Here is a 17,017-nt window from a genome sequence, read left to right as displayed (position 1 = left end):
CTTTTTATTCTAGCCTTAGAACCCTTCCTTACTAAAATTCGTTTAGGTGACACTATTTCTGGTTTTCATTTTGGTTCCCAGCAAGTCAAACTCTCGGTTTATGCCGATGATATTCTTTTCTATTGCTCCGACCCTGCCACTTCCATTCCCTCTTTTCTTCAACAAGTTTCTTCTTTTTCTGCAGTCTCTGGATATCGTTTGAACGCCGACAAGTGTGAAATTCTACCTTTAAATCCTCTTTGTCAGAAACATCTTTTTTCTTCTACAGGTTTTTCTTGGCAACCATCCAAAATCAAATACCTAGGGGTCTGGTTTGCTCCTTTGTTATCCGACACTCTCAAGCTAAACTTTGACTGTGTGTATAAGAAAATGGATACGGCTATCACTCGTTGGCATCCGCTCTTTTTGTCCTGGTGGGGTCGACTCAACTCTATAAAGATGATGCTATCTCCCCTGCTTCTCTATACTATTTCCATGCTTCCTTTACACATCCCCCTCTCTTTCTTTAAGAAGATTGAATCTTTATTACTGAAATTCCTATGGAACGGTGAACGTCCTCGAATAGCCCTTGCTTCTTTGCGCAATGTTGTCTTTTTAAATAGCACTTATCTCAGTTATATCAGCAACCAGTCGCTGTTCTTTAAATTTAACCATCATAGAAAGAAAGGGGCAGTTAATTAGTTATACTCAGATTTTCCTGTGGAACCACCAACACTACTAGCACTCCAAATGATTATCGCGAACCTGAATGGTGCACATTTAGTCTCCAAACTATACAAGTTGCTACAAGAAGACATGGCAGGGAATACTGAAAACACTAGGGAAAGATGGAATACACATCTAGAAACACCATTAGATGAGACTGAATGGAACTCTTTTTTTTTTTTTTTTTTGGTGTAAGATTTTTATTGACAGTTATCATCAAAATAACAATAGTACATTTAGTCAGTAATACATTTCATACGGTAATGCAGTAGTTTGTACTTTTACACAGCTATTCAGCCGACAACCCTCCGGTTCGGCAGCGAATGTCAAAGATGATGTGGAATGCCATCAGGATATAGTATTCGAAGTCATGAAATCTTACGTTTTCAAGTCCATTTTTATATTTTTGTGAAAAAGAAAATAAACAAAACAAACTCAATGGCTCATCTGTGTTGTATAGTCACAAAGCAAGAAGAAAAAAAGCTGTCAATGAGGTATGCCGATCCCAACCACCCAGGTAAATACCCCTCTCCCCTCAAGCACCATGCTAAGTCGAAATCCCCATCAGCAAGGTAACATTTCCGATCCCTCCCCAGAGCACCCCCTTGATTCAATCGACCATTTCCTCCTCATCCTCCGAATCGTCGTCGTCATCCTCCGGCAGCGGTTCACATATGTCCCCTCTGTATCTATTCCATGCCTCCCATACCTTGTTCCATTTCTTTGGGTTGGCTCTCATTTTATATGCAGTTCTTTCAGTTAGCATCAATTTATCCATAGTTCTGCACCATAATGCCAATGTAGGTACTTCCGCCACGCCCCATCTTTGTGCCACGTCGCGCTTGGCCACCATTGTACCCACAGTAACCCACTGCTGTTGTCTAAGATTTAGGTCAGTACCCTCCCAGATATTCAGTAGACAGAGGCGTGGCTCCGGCGTAAGGGAGGTGTCAAGGGCCTGGGATATTGTTCACATGACCTGTTGCCAATACCTACTAATGAATGGGCAATCCCACAGTGTATGTAATAACGTACCATCCTCCCTGCATCCCCTGAGACAGTGTGGGGTTTCAGCCCTATGTATTCTATGTAGGGTGGTTCTCGTGTAATATACTCTATGCAGTATTTTTAGCTGTATATACCGGAACCTGGCCGACACCCCTGCCTCCCTTGGAGATGCCATAGCAGCATTCCAATCCGTCTCGTCCATAGCTCCTAACTCATTTTCCCACTTTTCTCATAATTTCTGCAGGGGGTCCGGGAGATTGTGCAACAGTTTGCGATATGTGAGTGAGGTGGCACGTGTCTGTAGAAAGTCTGTAAGAAGCCGGTCTTCTAGGGGTGAGGACTCCGGGATGGTGGTCCCTGGTTCCAATACCGCCAGCAGAGCGTGCCTTATCTGGATGTACCTATATGTTTCAGTGGGGCCTAGGGCATACTGTTGTTGTAGTTGGGAAAAGGGGAGCACCCCTGAAGACGTCCAAAGATCCCCCACTGTTGAAATGCCTATATTATCCCACTGGGTGAACCCCTTGCTGGATCTAAGGCAACCCAGTTTTTTGGTGTCCCAAAGTGGGGTGAGTTTCGTGATGACCCCCTTCCACTTCAGCCGAGTGAGCGCCCTGTACCATAAGGCAACTGTATGTTTAGTAGGGCCAATCAGGCCTTTAAGGAGACTCAGGTTATATAACGGGGCTAACAAACTTTGCGTCCCCAATTGGGCCCTATCAGCCAGATATGCCGGGTCATCGTGTGGTGCGTGGAGCCATTGGTTAAGTACCTTAAGTTGGGATGCCCAGTAGTAAAGTTGTACATTCGGTAACGCTATTCCCCCATCGTACCAACCACTGTTAAGTTTAAGGTGGGCAATTCTCGGTGGACGTTCACCCCACAGCAGGGTAGCCACACCTGCGGTGACTTTATGGAAGTAGGAGGGCGGAATTACATCTGGAGTGTTTTCCAGAGCATACAGGAGGCGCGGTAGCGCCATCATTTTAAATAAGGCAGCGCGCCCCAGTAGCGTGAGTGGCAGGGCTGCCCAATGTCGGGCGTCTGCCTTCAGACGAAGGAGGGGGGCGCCAGGTTCCGATCATAGAACCTGGCCGTGTCACCGGTGACATGGATGCCCAAGTATTTAAAGGAGACATCGGTCAACACTAGAGGACAGTGTTCAGGGAGGACAGGCATTGGGCCCTTCAGGACATAAAGGTCCGACTTCGTCCAGTTAATGGTATAGCCGGAGGCCGAGCCATGCTTATCGCAGAGTGCCAGCAATATCGGGACACTCGATTCGGGAGCAGATAAGTAGACCAACATATCATCAGCATACAGTGATACTCTGTCTTCCCAGGCCTCCGTCCATTTAATACCTTTCATTAGTGGTGTCCTTCTAATAACAATAGCGAGAGGTTCAAGGTCCAGCGCGAACAATAGCGGGGATAAGGGGCAGCCCTGACGAGTTGAGGAAATATAAATTTTATGGTCAAGTTGTGTTCCCTATCGTGTACCCCACCGTCTCCATGTACCAGCTTAAAGTGCATGTAACTTCCCTCCTGTGCCAGCTATGAAGACGCAAATACATTTGCGTCCAACGTTAACATGTCCTCTTTCAGACCCACCCTGAATGGGTTGAATAGTCCGTTCCTAAGTATGCTATGCCAACGTCTTTTTGTAGTGTACTTTACACGTTTTTCAGCTCTGGCAAAGTAGGCCCTGAATCCTGCCATTGAGCCTTTTTCTGGCTTCTGACTCTGAAAGCCTCAGCCCAGGCTGTCTCTGTACCCGTGAACTCTGACTTACTTCCAGCGCGGCCCACCGCGCTTAGCTCAGCCTGCTGCCTGCCAAGACTGACTACAACCTTCGAATTATCTGTTCCGATCCTCGAAAATGCATTCCTGCCTACTAGTTTAAGTAAACATCCCCCCAGCTGCAGAGCAGAAGGGCCGGCCTCACTGTCTCCGTGCAAGTAATTCATAGCCTCTGTTACCATGCTCCCATGGAAGGCCCATGCCCCCACGCTTCTCATGCAGACACTTAGGCGCTTATACACGCACTCACAGTCAGTATAGAATAGCTTCTGCCCCAGAGACCTTTTCCGTTCAGATAATATGGTTCCCAAACATCAGATATCAGATATGATAGAAGTACGAGTTGATCTGACATGCCAGACTTCTGTCTCTTTCCTCCAGTGTAAATGTCAAGTCCCCTGCACCCTCCAGTTTCCACGTCAATCACACGTCATGCAGCTGCGCGCGCATCCAGGCCTCAGATTTCTGCTGACATTACAGGATTCTGCTTTGTTGCCACCCACTTATGATACCTATCTGTGACGTTTCTAGCACACACCTCTATGTTCACGCCTAGTTCACGCCTTCTAATTACGTATCACTACCACGTGAATGCTGTTATCTTGTTTCTCTCAGCTGTTACGCCTACTGTATTGGTTTCTATAATGTAACTTAAGTATATAAGCTATGTATTGTCAATAAAATACTGCTCTATCCCTTCCTGAACCCCTTGTGGTTGCAGGAACATGATATCCAGTTCCGGAACGATTCCTTTTTAAGGAATAAAACCCCTAAGAACTCTAACACCACGGACTCTGTTTTTTCTTTCCGATTGAGTTATTATTGATTAAGTACTTACCTGCATAGAAATTAAGACGGTAAATTAAATATTTACGACATTTTGGCGCCCGAATAGGGACCCCTCCCCCACCCCACGCGCCAGTTGGTGCGTTGCAAACTCTGTCCCCTGCCATCAGTTAGACGGAAACTACGCGTACCGGCAGGATTTCCTGTATCTCCCTCTGGCCCACGGAGGTGACGAAGACTGCAACCAGCACCCAGACGAGGCGGTGAGGAGTGCGGAGGATCCCGACCAGAGCCTAGCCGAAAGAAGCAAGGTCCGAGGTGTCAAGAGGCCCACCAGTTTCCGAGGTATCCACGTGTTAAGTCGAGTCGAGTCCGGTCCAGTCCAGTCGAGTTTTCCGAGGCCTTCTGTTTCCGTGCTTCCCGGTGAGTACCATTGCTGGGACGTATCTAGACGGGTTTGGGTACACAAGTCCGGTCTGCACTGTTTTAGACAGTGTATCTGTACTGTTTAGCAGTACATCAGTTATTCAAGTTTTTGCATTGTCTCTGACAGTGTATCTGTGCTGTTTAGCAGTACATCCGGTATAGGGGGTAGTCATATATGTCTCAAATGTCTTTTCATGTGATTAATGTCGTGGTATGAGTGTGACTGTTTTAATGTGCATTATTGTGTTCTTGTATAACTAGCTGTATTCAGTATTAAGTAACAAGGATTGAGCATTCAGTACTAGGTAAACAAGATGCCGTTTTTCAACAAGTTAAAGCAGATAGGAACTAGGAAAGGGATACTAGAGGAAGAAATTCCTATCCCCCCTAGGGACACTCCTGGAAATTTTATGTACCACAAGCATGGCTTAGATGCCATATTGTATCTAGATTTATGGGCCGATTATACTAAGCATCTAGACGAGAGACACAGATGGCCTGTTACCGGAACATGGGATGCCGAGTGCATCATGAAGGTAGAGGAAGCACTATGGAAAAAGAAAGCCAGACAATCTCAGAAGGACGCCATAGAGTTTTGGCGTAAGGAATCACATAAGCGTGCTGAAAAAGCACTACGTAGAGAAGACAGACTTAAAGAATCAGATAAAGCTCAAGAAAATGAATTAGTTACTGAAGGGATCCGAGTGAAATCAGAGCAAATAGACCGCGCACGAAACAATCTCGTAAACGGTATGTATCTCGTGGCCGAGGGTTCGCCTGAGGCCACTTCAGAAATACCGAAAAATCTGCCGCCACCATTGGTTCCAACTAAAGTAACTCACAGGACCACTAAAGACATATTCCTGAATTCCTATCTAGAGGATGTAGCACCCGCTTACACCAATATGCCTGTCCGTGTCCCGCCTACTGACGGTGACGGGGGTGTCAACCCGCCTCCAGACCAAAACCCGCCACAACTGCAAGCAGGTTTCCCCGTTCAACAGCCCATCATTCCTCCACCTCCACCACTTCCCGCACCTAAAGTTGATCTACCGAAACCGCTTCTACCTGACCCTACTAAAAGACAAATTCAAGTACAGATACAGACTCCACAGAGAGATAATGTCCAAGCTTCCGCCTCAGGAGGTGCGATAGGGGGTCTTCGGACCCCGCCATTAACACACAGATTACACCTTAGGGATATGCAGAGTCCTTTCACGTTCAAATCAACCCGTCTCGACATACTCAAACAACCACTTGCAGTTTGCAGATATGATCCAGTACCCGGCAAAGACGATAGAATGATGATGGCATCACTACGGTTACGATATGCTGCAGATTACCTACTGTTATTTTCAGGAATGAAAGAGCACCTAGATAGAATATATCACTTTGTTCAGACTGGGAAAGACCCTGAAAGTATTAAGGATGCCATGGAGCATCAGAAAGTTGACACTCAAGCATATATACTACGTTTTTTTATAAATTGCCTAATAAGAGAACGAGACAGGCCTGAAACAGAACAGGATGAATTAGATGCACTCAACAAGTGGGGCCAAAATATATCTGAAGGAAAACATGATAAGGGGAGTTGCATAGCCAGTATGTACAAGAGAATAAGAAAAGCAGTGATAGAAATACACGAAAAAGAGAAAGAAAAGGCCTCCTCCGAGGAGGAAGAAGAACTTGAAGAACCAGAAAAGACTACAGATACAATAGCGTATGTAGGTAAGGGAACTTACCTTAGGAAAGGCATTCGTCCAGAAAGCAAGAGAGTTTTTCTCTCTGGCATAACCAAACCGAATTCCCCTGAACATCAGTTCCAAGAGACTGATAAAAGGCTTCGAGACCGAATAGGGTACCATGTACTCAATTCTATGGATGAACAAGAACTAGCCCGGTCAGCAGTATTATGGGCTGACAATCCGAACATATACAATGATGACACAGTAGCACAGACATTTCTGAACCTTTCCCCAGACGAGCAGAAATTAGCAGGTGTATACATGATTCAGCACCTCCTCACGTCATACAGAAACCAACATTCTGATCCAGGTCCCTTACACGATACATTAGAAGCACTACTCATGGATAGATGGAGAGGTCTAAGTACCAAGTTAATACAAATAATTCTAGAACAACGACATAGATATAACACTTTCGTAAGCTCCGAATATGTTCCCGCTCCGCCCCCAGAAAGAAAAATGTATCATATGGAACGTCTGCATGGCATTGAAAGTCAGAACCCCTTACGAGAAGTGCATCCAGTTATGGGTGACGATCATACCTTGAAACGTGTGTATGTACACACGCCTCTGACAAAGTTAGAACTGTTAGAAATGAAGAAACTAGTACTGTGTCATGACAAAGACCCTGCAGGTTTTCACAGAGAACTTAAAGACATGTTACTGATGGGGGATTACACATATGAAGATATCATGAAAATGTTAAAGGTACTGCTGCCCACGGGCATCTACGAGAAACTCAAGGAAAAAGAATGGGAGGTGGGAGAGAAAAAGATTGTATGGGCAGAAATAGAAGACGAAGAGAACAAACGTACCCCAGGGGTAGGCCTTGGGGAGAAAACTAAAGCATTACCAGGTTTGATAGTACAGGTTCTGCCAAGATTACTGACAACTAGAAAGGAAGATTGGGATGCAATCTCAGCATGTAAACAGAAACCCGATGAAGATACTAGTGACTTCTATTCAAGATTCGAGAAATGTTTCATTATTAATAGTGGTCTTAAACCAAGTAGCGAGTCGTACCCGCATCTTTTTGTATCAAAGTTAGTCGAGAATTCCCTGTTAGCAGTTAAAAACCGTGTATACAAGGTTGAGAGTACATGGCAAGCAAATACGCCATCACAGATGTTACAAATGTTACAATACCATCAGAACAGAATTAGAGAAGAACAAGATCGTGAACAGAAACGTATGAAAGACACGAAAATGAAAATGTTAGTGGCCCATCAGTTCCAGCCGACAGCCAGAGAAAGGGTACGACCCAGACAGGTCACGCTGCAGCTCCCGTTAAAGGGACATGCAATTATTGCAAGCAGCCAGGTCACTACGTACATGAATGTCCAGTTCTGAAACATAACATAGCAACAGGTAAAACTAAAGAGAGACCGCATCCACCGAGACAAGACCAGGCCCAGCAACAGACTTCACAGAACGTACAGCCCATGCAGAATACGCAGCCTATGCATGCTTCATCTCATACAGCACAGACAGTAGCGGTATCACAGCCACAGCCCATTGCCGCGACTCAGCAAGTTTCACAACAAATGTACCAGTATGCCCAATCTGCTTACCCCGATTACCAACGATACGCATGAAACAGCCTAGAGAGGGAGTCGGGCTTGCCTCTTATTGAAATTCCTGTAGATCAAGAAGGTCCTTATGTACACAGTCAAGTATTGGGAAAAGACAGAAAGTTTTTAATTGACACAGGGGCAAGCCGCACAACAATAAGCCATGACGAAGTCCCAGGGGCACCCCTCTCAGGCTCACAGAATGTTTCCCTTGGTTTTTCAGGACAGCCCATTGTAAATGAGGTATCAGAACCCGTCCCCCTGGCGGTGGGTCCATTATCACGAGTTACAGACCTGTTATTAACAAAATCATGTCCAGAAAATCTGTTAGGAATAAAGACATTGAAGGCTCTAGGAGCCATAATATGTTGTTCCCCGGAGGGAGTTAGACTCTTTCTGCGGGATTTCAAGGGTCATTATGTATTACGAGAGTTTGATGTCAGATTGAAAAATGTACCAGATCACTTGTGGGCAAAAGGCCCAACTGATGTAGGTTGTATGCATATCACACCATACCGTGTTACAGTCAAGACAGGAGTTGTTTTACCCCGAATCAGACAATACAAGTTACCACCCGATGCTGTAGTAGCTTTACTGGAAATCATTGAAGAGCTCATTGCCCAAGGAGTGGTCGTGGAGACCGACTCCAATATCTGCAATTCCCCTATCATTCCAATTCTTAAACGTACTGATCCCAATGCACCGCCAGTATATTGGCTGGTGATTGATTTAAGAGAACTGAATAAATGCATTGTTCCACAGTACCCTGTAGTCCCCGATATCTCTTCCCTATTGACCGCTATTGATTCTGAAGCAACGTTCTTTACTGTAATTGACCTCAAGAACGCTTTCTTTAGTGTACCCATTGATCCAGAGAGCCAATACCTCTTCGGATTCAGTTTAAATGGACGAAGTTTCAAATTTTCCCGCGCACCTCAAGGATTCACAGAAAGCCCCAGCATCTATAGTCAAGCACTGAAAAGACAACTAGATTGTATTCAAATGCCAGTTAACACCGCTTTACTGCAATACGTCGATGATCTGCTGATCACCGCATGAAGTGAGCCCGAATGTGAACAAGCATCACTGACAGTGTTACATTTCCTGGCCGACAAGGGACACAAGGTGTCTCCTTCGAAGCTACAATTCTGTGTTCAGCAAGTTGTGTACCTGGGTCACTTGCTGTCCAAAGTAGGGAGACAGCTCACTCCCGATCGCATTCAGTTAATTGTAAATATGTCATAACCCCAGACACAAAAGGAAGTGCGGGCCTTCATAGGCCTCACCTCGTACTGCAGACAATGGATTCCTCAATATGCATTTCTAGCTAAACCACTCATTCAGTTAACAACACAGGAGGCAGCGACTTCGACTGTCCTCCCTTGGACTCAGGAACACACACAAGCCTTTGAGGAATTAAAGAAAGCATTATGCCAAGCACCAGTTTTAGCGACACCATGTTACAGTAAACCGTTTACACTTTTTGTTACAGAACGTGATGGTACAGCATTGTCTGTCCTCACTCAAGACCAAGCAGGTTCACATAAGCCTTGCGCTTATTTTTCAAGTACATTGGATTCAGTAGCCCAGGCACTCCCTGCGTGCTTGAAATCCGTAGCAGCGACAGCATTAGCGATCAGACAGAGAGACTCAATTGTTTTAGGACATCAGTTAACAGTACAAGTTCCACATTCTGTAGAGGTTCTTTTAAACAGAACCCAGACTCAGCACTTAACTATAGCACGACTGACAGGTTACGAATTAACGCTATTCCAGCCACACATAGAAATCAGACGCTGCAGCATTCTGAACCCCGCTACATTGTTACCTACGATTATGACAGATCCAGCCCCGCATGATTGTATAGAGATCATTAATGCAGTAACAAAACCTCGACGAGACTTAACAGATGTCCCACTGACAAATCCAGACCTGACACTTTACGTGGATGGTTCATGTATGAGAACAAGTACAGGAGAATTAGTGGCCGCGTATGCAGTGACCACTGAAACTGAAGTTAAAGAAACACATCGTATTGACACACTGCCCGCTCAAGCGGCAGAGCTTATTGCTCTGACCCGAGCCTGTATACTAGCCAAGAACAGAAATGTCAACATATACACTGATTCCCGTTATGCCTTCGGAGTTGTACACGACTTCGGAATGTTATGGCAAGAACGAGGTTTCTTGACCTCTCATGGTGCCAAGATCCAACACGGTCCCCTCATTCAAGCACTGTTAGAAGCAATACATCTGCCTTCAGGCATATCCGTCATGAAGTGTAAAGCACATACTAAAGTTACAGACTCTGTTTCCCAGGGTAACGACCTGGCAGACCAGACAGCAAAACATACAGCATTGACTCACAACCAGACAACTGACGTGACAAAGACAATAGTACCGACAAATTGTATGACAGTCAGGGATCCCACACTAGATGTAATCGATATTCAGACACATGCTACCCCAGATGAAATAAAGAAATGGACTGAACTAGGAGGGATCCAGACAGATCAAGGTTGGATGACGAAGGGAAAATCTACATGGTTTCTCCCTGACTCTATGGTTCAAGTCATAATCAATACAGCACATAGTCCAGCACATCTAGGAGAGAAAGCGATGTTAGACAGTTTTCAAAATCTCTGGAGCAATAAACACTTACGAGCAGCAGCAAAACAGAAAGTGCCTACTTGCATGATCTGTTGTCAGTTCAATCCAGGTAAAAGCGTCCCTGTAGAACAAGGTGGATTTCATCCTCCCGATCACCCTTTTGAAGTTCTCCAGATGGATTATATCCAGATGGACCGTTGTCGAGGATTCAAATATGTCCTCGTAATTGTTTGTGCACTTTCCCGTTGGACCGAAGCATATCCAGTCCCAGATTACACTGCTCCGACCACTGCCAAGCAGTTGGTTTGAGAATTCTTCCCACGGTACGGCTTGCCTCGTGTCGTGTACTCAGATAACGGACAGCCATTCTCATCCGAATTAATGAAACAAGTTTCCTTGCTGCTAGGATATCAGTGGAAATTCCATTGTGTCCGACATCCCGAAGCCGCAGGCCTTGTAGAGAGGCATAACCAGACACTAAAGACCCGCCTTGCTAAAATATGTCAAGAGAAAGGGGTCGACTGGATAGTCGCCCTGCCAGTTGCACTGTTCTACATGAGAATGGTTGCCCACTCGAGATCAGGACTATCCCCGTACGAAGTGGTCTTTGGCAGACCACCGAATATGTGGGGGACGCCCATTCCTAAGAAAATTACTGATGTTGATTGTAACATGTTGACAGATTACCTTGCCTCCTTGATGTCTGCACTCCAATCATGTCGTTCACAGGTTGCCGCAGCCTTCCCTGACAACACTGATGTAAAGCCGCATGATGTCCGTCCTGGGGATCTGGTCTTGATTAGGAACTTTGACAGGAAAAGTCCGCTGGAGCCCCGCTGGAAAGAGCCGAAGACCGTCCTTCTTACTACGAGGACAGCAGTAAAGGTGGAAGGCAGAAAGGGGTGGATACACACGAGTCATATTAAACAATGCAACGAACTGAAACCAGACCCAGACTCGTCCACCCCCTCCAAAGACTGTATTGAGCCTAGTGACTTTGAAGTTCCCGAACGAGAGAAAACTCCCCAAGAGGAGTATAAACTAAAACTCCGATCTAGCAAGTCAGACAGTTTAATTGTTTAAGTCCTCCCCTAGGTGAATCGGTTAAATAGTTTCTGACATGTATCCCCTAGATCGAGATAGAGAGAGAGAGAGACAACTCAAGAAACGTACATATTGCAAATCACTCCGTAGTCACTGTATAGTGACATTATTAATTATGTTTTTTCTAAGTCTTCTGATTATTGTTGCCAGTATACTGCTTCCTATCTATTACCCTATTTTCAAGCGTGAACAATCTGCTTACAATGTTTCTGCTGAACATTCTTTTAGTGAATTACCTCCACACGAACTTTCTTACAGACTCGCGCTGCGCAACAACACATTCATTAGTATGTTACATCATTCCCATCAGACTAACAATGCTACAAACTGCTGGATATGTGGCCGACTCCCTCCCTACCAGAAATACAAGGGAGCTCTGCCCCTCTTTCCGTACCCGTTCACTCACAATGGCTCCTGTGGTGCATGGTTTAAAATAATTAATTCCTTAGATCCTGATATTGCTGTTTTCAAAGGGAGCTGGGTTTGGGGAAACTTGAACTTAGTTCTGCTCAATGTCTGTTACCCTGATAAGAAGGGACTCCCCACTAGAATAGGAACTGATCTAGAAAATGAAGTATATGGATTAGGTAATTATACAATCAACCTTATGATTCTTACTGTTGAATCCGAAGCTGCACCAGTTCTCCCTGCTATGTCAGTATTACCAGTCACTGGTGAATTATGTGTCAGTAAGAAAGGTTCAGTACACTTAGGTCATAGTAAATGTACTACTGTGGTCGAATTCAGTGATCAAGGTAAATCGTCCTTTAGAGCTACCCGTCATTCCTATTTTGTTTGTGGTCATACCGCATACATACGCTTACCTCCAGATTGGGATGGTACCTGTTATATTGCATTCCTTCTGCCACCTGTTTTTCTAGCTCCTCCTGATTATCACAGAAATACAAATCTAGTAAAGTATAGACTCCGAAGAGATCTCCCGATTGTCGACTACACAAAAACGGCATGGGAACAATACACAGATTTTAATAAAGGATTCTTTTTCTTCTTAGGCCCCGTCCAAAATAGTAAACTAATACGCAGATTAACTAGAACACTTGAAGCAGTAGTAAATGAAGCTGCTTCTGCTTTAGGTAACTTAACCGAAGAGCAGTCCGCCATGCGGGTTGTTGTCCTTCAGAATCGTCTTGTTATTGACGTCATCTTGGCAGATAGAGGTGGAGCCTGTAAGGTCATCGGGTCAAGTTGCTGTGTTTTCATTCCAGAAAACGCGCCATCCGTATACAAAGCTATTACACGTCTTCATAAAATTGCAAATCTGATACATCAGAATCCAGGCACCTGGACTTGGTCCGGTTGGTTCTGGACAACGTTAACCGCTTGGGGATGGAAGATCCTATCCTTCCTAGGCATTGGCCTAGTCCTAGTATTCAGTTGCTGCCTGTGCCTACAGTGTGGGCCAGCGATTTGTGGACTGTGTGCCACATCATGCATTGAACATTCCAGTTTTCTCTCAAGACGTGAAAGAAAGAAAGAAGAGCAAATGATGTTACAAGAACAAACTGATCGATTCATGAGGATCGATATATCATGAAGGGTCCGTAGGGAACAAGGAGGGAATGAGGAAATATAAATTTTATGGTCAAGTTGTGTTCCCTATCGTGTACCCCACCGTCTCCATGTACCAGCTTAAAGTGCATGTAACTTCCCTCCTGTGCCAGCTATGAAGACGCAAATACATTTGCGTCCAACGTTAACATGTCCTCTTTCAGACCCACCCTGAATGGGTTGAATAGTCCGTTCCTAAGTATGCTATGCCAACGTCTTTTTGTAGTGTACTTTACACGTTTTTCAGCTCTGGCAAAGTAGGCCCTGAATCCTGCCATCGAGCCTTTTTCTGGCTTCTGACTCTGAAAGCCTCAGCCCAGGCTGTCTCTGGACCCGTGAACTCTGACTTACTTCCAGCGCGGCCCACCGCGCTTAGCTCAGCCTGCTGCCTGCCAAGACTGACTACAACCTTCGAATTATCTGTTCCGATCCTCGAAAATGCATTCCTGCCTACTAGTTTAAGTAAACATCCCCCCAGCTGCAGAGCAGAAGGGCCGGCCTCACTGTCTCCGTGCAAGTAATTCATAGCCTCTGTTACCATGCTCCCATGGAAGGCCCATGCCCCCACGCTTCTCATGCAGACACTTAGGCGCTTATACACGCACTCACAGTCAGTATAGAATAGCTTCTGCCCCAGAGACCTTTTCCGTTCAGATAATATGGTTCCCAAACATCAGATATCAGATATGATAGAAGTACGAGTTGATCTGACATGCCAGACTTCTGTCTCTTTCCGCCAGTGTAAATGTCAAGTCCCCTGCACCCTCCAGTTTCCACGTCAATCACACATCATGCAGCTGCGCGCGCATCCAGGCCTCAGATTTCTGCTGACATTACAAGATTCTGCTTTGTTGCCACCCACTCATTATACCTATCTGTGACGTTTCTAGCACACACCATTATGTTCACGCCTAGTTCACGCCTTCTAATTACGTATCACTACCACGTGAATGCTGTTATCTTGTTTCTCTCAGCTGTTACGCCTACTGTATTGGTTTCTATAATGTAACTTAAGTATATAAGCTATGTATTGTCAATAAAATACTGCTCTATCCCTTCCTGAACCCCTTGTGGTTGCAGGAACATGATATCCAGTTCCGGAACGATTCCTTTTTAAGGAATAAAACCCCTAAGAACTCTAACACCACGGACTCTGTTTTTTTCTTTCCGATTGAGTTATTATTGATTAAGTACTTACCTGCATAGAAATTAAGACGGTAAATTAAATATTTACGACATTGTCCCACGCGCCAAAGGAATTGCTCGAGAGATGTGGCCATTGGCCGCCACGTGGGCTACCGGGTCTGTGTAGAGAAGTCTAACCCACGATAGAAATTCCGCTCCGAAGCCCATCCGGGTCAGAACTGCAAACAGGTATTGCCACTCTACCATATCAAAAGCCATTCTGGCGTCTAACGACAAAATGGCCGCCGGCTCCTTCAGTAAGTGTGCCCTACGGAGATTCAGTGCCGTGCTCCTATGCGGCATAAAGCCCGATTGGTCCGGGTGGATCAATTGGGATAAATGAGTCAGCCTATTTGCAATCAATTTCGCCAAGATCTTCGCCTCCGCGTTGAGGAGCGAGATTGGGCGATATGACGTACAGTCCTCATGAGGCCTGCCGGGTTTTGGGATAGCCACTATCGTCACCAAGCGCTGGTCTAAAGGCAATGTTCCGGTCCCTCGGCAGTTCTCAAACATGGCCAACAGAGGTGGGCCCAATGCATCCGTCATCGTTTGAAACCATTCGATCGGTATCCCGTTAGGGCCCAACGCTTTACCTGTATGCAGCGCACCTATCGCCATACGGAGCTCCTCCACCGTGAGGTCTGCTTCTAGCTCAGTTACCGCCTCTGGCGACAGCATCTCTACTTCTACATCCTGGAGAGATAGCTCCGCCGCCTCTGCCGTGACCACCACCTCTGGGGTATAAACCATCTGGAAGTGGTCCGCTAAGAGGTCAACAATTTTGGAAGGGTGCGTGTGACACGTCCCTTCTTGGTCCCGCAATTGTAAAATGTGCCTGCCACCGTCCTGTTTCTTGTCTAACCAGGACAATAGTTTATTGGCCTTATCGCCCACATCATAAACCCTACTCGCAGTCGACTCTATATGTTCTAATGTCCGTCGTCGAAGAAGGTCATCATGTCTTTGCTGGCAGAGATGCAATGCGTGTCGAGTGTCGTCCGACGGTGCATCCATATGAGCTACGTTAGCCTGTTCCAACTGCAGTTCTAACTCTACCAGTTCCTGTTTTTGCTTACGTTTATGGTCGGTTATAGCCGCGATCGCCTGGCCTCTCAGCACTGTCTTATACGCCTCCCACAGTGTTGTCGGGGAGGACACCGAGCCGGAATTCTCCTGGAAGTAATGCTTGGTGGTTGTTTTTAGGGATTTTCGAACTGGGGGAAGCTTAAGATAACCAGGGTAAATAGGATAGAGCCGTTTGCGAGCCGCTGTTGTGCAGGACAGTGTAGCAGTCAAGGGGGAATGGTCCGATATACCCCGGGGTTTAATCTGCACGTCAGCAATCATGAGTCTGCCACCCCCCAGTGTGAGAAAGTAGTCAATGCGAGATAGGCAGTCATGAGTGGATGAATAGTAGGAATAGTGGCGATCAGTAGGGTGGAGCTGCCTCCAGATATCGACCAGACCCTGCGCCTCCAGAAAGTCCCCGAAAGTCGTTGGGCCAGTGGAGGGGGTGCGGACCGGGAATCTATCCATATCAGTATTGACTAGTGCATTGAAATCTCCGCCCACCATCAGGTCCCCATCCGGGAGTTCCAGAAGAAATTTGCCCAGGTCCGGAAATGCCGATGAATGTTGCGCTGGCGGGATGTACACAGACACCACATTAATGGGCACACCTTCCCATTGCCCACACACTGCCGCGAAGCGGCCATGTTTGTCTGTTTTTGTTGAGTGTTTTATAAAGCGCGATGTTTTTTTCACCCAAACACCCGTCCCCCGGGACCCTGAAGTGAAGTCCGAATGTACTACCATGTGATAACCTCTCCTATCCAGAGCTTTGGTAGCCGCCCCCACCAAGTGTGTTTCCTGAAGAAGGGCGATGTCGCAGTTCAGTTGCCTAATACATTGCAAAACCAGTCCCCTCTTCACTTTGTCCCCCAACCCCCGGACATTCCACGACATTATTTGTAGCGGTGGCACAGGCCCCACCCCAGTGTCAGTTGTTATGTTATTAGGTCGTGGGAGGTCCGCCATTGTGTAGACGTGCGTGTGAGTTGGTGTTCCATGGGGTAGGACAGAACTATGGTAGCTGAAGAACTTCCCTGCCCTGTGCAACCATTTGCATGTCGGTGCCTTCGTAGTGCTAGAAGATCAGAGGTGGCACACCCGGTATAAGGAATGCGGCCATGTGTGACTATGAGTGATTCCCAGACGATGAATAGAGCCAAACAATTCAAACAAACAAACCAACGAAACCCCCCGTTCCCAAAACCCCCACCCGCCCTGCTTCCCTGCTAAACGGACTCAAAAATGCCCGCCACCCCAATTTAGCAGAGTGCTTAGACCATCCCAAAGAAAACACACAGTTACTTGCTCGTTGGGGGTGAGGAGTACTCCGGAATTAGCGACCCCTCATACCCTCTGCAGAGGCCCTCGGCCCAGTGTCCATGGCGGTTCCAGCCGCAGTCCCAAACAACAATGTCTCATACCTGTCGAGTGTTCA

Source organism: Lissotriton vulgaris, chromosome 3_1 (assembly GCF_964263255.1).
Source record: "Lissotriton vulgaris chromosome 3_1, aLisVul1.2, whole genome shotgun sequence".
Classification (NCBI taxonomy): Eukaryota; Metazoa; Chordata; class Amphibia; order Caudata; family Salamandridae; genus Lissotriton; species Lissotriton vulgaris.
This window is presented reverse-complemented; position numbering follows the sequence as displayed.